Source organism: Echinops telfairi, unplaced genomic scaffold (assembly GCF_000313985.2).
Source record: "Echinops telfairi isolate 266 unplaced genomic scaffold, ASM31398v2 ScPeMD7_9;HRSCAF=40, whole genome shotgun sequence".
NCBI classification, from domain to species: Eukaryota; Metazoa; Chordata; class Mammalia; order Afrosoricida; family Tenrecidae; genus Echinops; species Echinops telfairi.
In genome coordinates, this window is record NW_022103906.1 from 67374349 (window position 1) to 67379830 (window position 5482).

Consider the following 5482-nt stretch of genomic DNA (forward strand, 5'->3'; position numbering starts at 1 on the left):
CTTAAAATGTATATCCTTGGGAGCCCCATGGGGCAGATCCACTCTGTCCTACGGAGTCACTATGTCAAAATTGACTCGGTGATAATGGAGTAACCTCTTAACTGTTAGGAAATATAATTGTATTTGTTAACATACTTACTTGAAGTATGTATCTTATAGCAGTGTTAGATAATAAAGGAACTGTACTTTTAAATGAGGTTGTATTTTCAAGTACCAAAATATGAGTATTTTTGAGGGATATGATTCAACCATAACATTCATTGTTTTGTTTTACCAACCTACCTGCCTGCCTGCCTGCCTGCCTGCCTGCCTGCCTGCCTGTCTGCCTTACCTACCTACCAACCACCTGCTTAGCTTTCCACTTACTAGCCATTGCCTATAGTGGTATTACCGGCTATGACCAGCTGGGGGAGCTCCCTGAAGGATTGTATCTGGAAAGGCTGACTTGATCAAACTACTCATAGAAGGTAGTTACCATGGAAAAAAGAAGCCCGATTATAACCAAAAGGAAAAGGGAACCTTGAAGAACAGTTTATCTACTGAGTGAGAAAAACAGAGTATACATAGGAAAGTAACGCTAACATAGGTAATCACATGAAGACTTCTCTTGAATTTTGCTTACGTTTATATTCTGGGCATTCAATAAGGAAATGAGATAAACAAATAGAACAATTGGGGGGAAATCTATTGTTTAAAAATTGTCTCTTTCTTGTTTATAGTGCAGACAGAGTGAACAGATGTGGGGACCTCAGCTGCCTTGTTCATTTCTCCATGGTGGCCCAGTGACCGCCAGGACTTGGTGGACAGGAGGTGTTCGAGCCCTACAGCTAAATAAAGGAGAGAGACCTTGATTTGGTGAAGCAGAGGGACAGGTTGAAGTTACGTGGTAGTTGTAAATTGGAAGTGGAGTTTGCTTTACTGCACAGGGTGGGGGAGGTAGGATGTTCATTATTTTAGAAAGGGTCTTTATAATGAGAGGCACTTGACTTTAAAGGGAAACAAAACTAAATTCAGGTCAAACTAACAGAAGCCTTTATGATAAACCTGTGAGATAACGTATCCTGTTATACAAGGGAGAAACTAAGCGTAGAGGGTTTAAGGGCCTTTTCCAAGTTCACACTGCTCATTGTCGGAGGAACTGGCCCTCAAACATGGTGCTTTACCATCTTCCTTGGACCTACATCTGTAAAGCTGCCTGGTTGAAGTTCCCCAGTGCAAGTGCCCAACCTTTACCATGGCCATGTAGATTCCATGGCCTTTCTTTCTTTATTGGCACAACTTCAATTCTTTACTGGGTTGGATAAGAGTCAGAGTAAAATATAACAAAAGATATTTTTGCTGTTACCATTCTTATTGCCATTGTTAATATCATAAATTCATTTTGAATTTTTCAGCTCTAGAATCTTAGTTGCTTAGACTAGGAACCAGGCATTCTGGAATGAAATTAGCTTTATGCATAAGATGTGAATTTTCTGCTGTATTCTCCGTGTATCTATAACTATTGAATGCCATTGTCTCAGAGTCTAGAATAATAAAGAAACCAGTTCAAAAGGTTTGTAATGAAAAGATGTTTTTAGTAAGTTCTAGCTATCCTTCATATCATGACACAAATATATGTATATATATGTTGTGCTTTGATGCCATTGAGTTGGTTCTGAGCCGAGGCATAACATAGTGGACACACGGCCTGGTCCTGCACCATCCTCACAATCGTTCCTATGCCTCCGCCCATCGCTGCAGCCACCCTGTCGAGCCCTGTCCTTGAGGACCTTCCTCTCCTTCACTGCCCCTCTAAGTTACCCAACGTGATGTCCTTCTCCAGGGACATGTCTCTCCTGACAACGTGCTCCAAGTATGTGACCCAAAGTCTCAGCATCCTTGCCTCTGAGGAGCACGCTGGCTGTACTTCTTCCAAGACAATAGATTTCTCCTTTGAGCAGTCCACGGTAGTTTCGATATTCTTCACTAGCACCACAATACAAATGGATCAATTCTGATTTTATCTTCTGTAGTCAATGTCTCACTTTCACACGCACACGAGGTGACGGAGAACACCATGGTTTGGATCAGGTGCACTTTAGTCCTCAAAGTAACATCCTTGCTGTTCGATATTTGAAAGAGGTCTTGTGTGGGAAATTTACCTAGAGCTTCTTGTCTTTGGATCTCTTGACTGCTGCCTCATGAACATTATTTGTAGATACAAATAAGACAAAATCCTTGACAACTTCAACCCTTTCTTCATTTGTCGTGGTGTTACCTATTGATCCACTTGAGGACTTTGGCCTTCTTTTTTTTTTTTTTTCCTATGTTTTATTAGGGGCTCATACAACTCTTATCACAATCCATATACATACATCAATTGTGTAAAGCACATTTGTACATTCATTACCCTCATCATTTTCAAAACATTTGCTCTCCACCTAAGCACCTGCCCTTAGCTCCTCATTTTCCCCTTCCTCCCCACTCCCCCTTCCCTTGTGAACCCTAGATAATTTATAAATTATTATTTTGTCATGTCTTGCACTGCCCGACGTCTTCCTTCACCCACTTTTCTGTTGTCCGTCCCTCAGGAAGGAGGTTATATGTAGATCCTTGTAATCGGTTCCCCATTTCCAACCCACCCTCCCTCCACCCTCCCAGTATCGCCACTCACACCACTGGTCCTGAAGGGATCATCCGCCCTGGATTCTCTGTGTTTGACTTTGGCCTTCTTGATATTGTGTCCTGATCCATATTGAAAGCTGTCATCTTTGATCTTCATCAGCAAGTGCAAGATTGTGTCATCCACTTACCAGGTTGTTAATAAGCTTTCCTCTGGGTTCGATGCCATATTCTTCTCTGGCTTCTCTGATGATCTGCTCTACATGCAAGTTGAATAAGTATGGTGAGAGGATGCAACCTTGTTGCATACCTTTCTTCAGAAAGTTATCCCTCCTTTGTTATTATTCACACAGACAAATGCTTTGGCGTATTCAATAAACCACAAGTAAACATCTTTGTGGTATTCTCTGCTTCCAGCCAAGATCCAGCTGACACCAGCAGTGATCTCACTTGTTCCATGTCCTCTTCTGAATCCAGCCTGGACGCCTGGAAAATCCCTGTCAATGTACTGCTGCAACCATTGTAGGATGACCTTTGGCAAATGTTCACTGGCACGTGATATCAGTTATATTGTTTGAGCTCTCTGTTGGGCTACCTTTCTTTGGAATGGTTACAAATATGGATCTCTTCCAGCCAGTCAGTTGTCCAAGTAGCTGTCTTCCAAATTTCCTGGCATGGACAAATGAGTGTTTCTGCTGTGTGTGTGTGTGTGTGTGTGTGTGTATGCATATTCTCATCTTTCTCCCTATGAGCGGTTGGTTGGTTTGAATCACCAACCTTGAGGCTGACAGTCCAATGTCTAACCTGCAGCTCCACCAGGGATCCTAAGATCTAACATTTCCTTATAAAGTCAAGTCGTAGGAACAGGCATCTCTTCTAACAGCAGAGGGAGTCTGAGAGGTTTCTTTATATGATGACATGCCTATAATAGGATTTGGATATAATACTACTGGAAATTGAATATATCTTTAGACAAATACACCTCAAAATTTCAGTGCCTGCCATGCAATGAATCCAAATTTTAATAATAGATAGAAATTATGGCAACATAATTAATATTTGTTAAACTTCTACCATGTGGCCCTAAAGTGCTTTATATGAATTACTACATCTAAACATCACAGCATGTGAGGTAGACATTTTCTGATGGGAACATTTCACAGATAAGGAAAATGAGGCACATGGAAGTTAACAATTCATCTAAGGTTACCCAACTTTGGTGGAGTGAGAACATGCAGTGAAATCTTTTTTTTAAATCCACCAAGTGAGGTATATAATACTAGAAGCTGATATTTAGAATCCTTTCACAGATTATGGAGTTCATCTTTGTAAACTAATGGGGGAAAAAGAAGTCAGCCCCCTCTGTAGTCTATCAATAGATGGGAAAAAATAAGTTCTTTGCTTGGTGGATCTGGATGCATTGGCAATGAGGCAATGGTGGATCAGCAACTGCAGTGGTTCTTTCCCCAGGTTTACATTCTTACATGCAACGTGAAGGGGTGAGAGGGCTCAGCATGAAGAGCATCTGGCTAACGCAATGAACTCACAAGAAAGGCCTCGGAGCTACTTCTGACCCTTCAACCACTGAAAACCCAACAGGGTGCAGTTCTACTCTGACACGCCTGAGGGTTTCCTGGGGTGTGGCCGCAGCATCTTTTATCTTCAGAAGATGAAAGATGAGAAAGCAGCAGTCGAGATGACAGAGGCCTCCCACCATCGTGAAAGTACAGCTTGGAGTGGAGTGTATCCTTCTGGCCCGAGGGCCCGTCACTGTGAAGGTCCTAGACTCGGGGCAGTTGATGCCAAGACACATGGATTGTGTGGGAAACACCAAGGTCATAGATGCTGAAAAGAGAAGAGGACCATTTCCCACAACCGACAGTTGGAAAAGTTCTTCTCCTAAAGCTGCTTAAGCCTCTTAAACGATGAAAGAGATTTCTTTCACAGCATCATTAGATATGGAAAACACTGGCTGTTCTCAGGGGTAGCCAGAGGCTAAGGGGTAAGCCACAGAAAAATTGACTACCATGGCCTGTGGAGACGTTTTCAATGACTACCCTTTGCTCATGTTCTATGGAATTAGAGATTGGTGGGAAATGAAGGTGTGTAGAAGAACAATAAAGTTGCCTACTATGGAAAGATGAAATATGTACTATTATTTTTCTTACTACATGGATAGTAATAGATTGGTAAATCTAATGAGAAAATGTTTTAAAATTGAAAATTTCCTGAAATTCATTATTTTAAAATTTTACACTCAAAAAGGCAAAATATTTTGTTAGTACCTGTGTTGTCAAGAACACTATAATCTTAGAATCCTCAACAGTGTCTTATACAGACCCAATTTTACTAGTCAGTTGGACACTCCCAGGGTAGATGATATATTTTTCCTCTCAGTGAAACTGATAGTTATAAAGCACCAATCTAAGAACAATTGGTTCTTACATCATGGCCCTTCTCTATACTCACCCTCATTAAGGAAACACAGAAGATATGGGTACTATAGCAAAATGTGGTGATGAAATTAGAGGGGGCCCTAGTATCAGATAGAATAGCATCTGGCTTCTTTAAGGATTGTTTCCAAGCAAGCAGCTATCTAAGTGAGATATCAACTAAATCCACACCAATATCCATGACCCAAGGATTGTAAATTATATCATCCAAATCCAAAGAGGGAATGGAACCAGAACTTAAATTGTGAAATTCTAGTGTGTAGAAGGCTGTGGATGACAGTGGAAGCCCAAAATACATTTGGGAGATTTACACAGGAAATAAGCCTTTGGTGATTTCCCTGTAACCCAGTGGTTCTCAACCTTCCGAATGCCGCGACCCTTTAATACAATTCCTCATGTTGTGGTGACCGCCAACCATAACATTATTT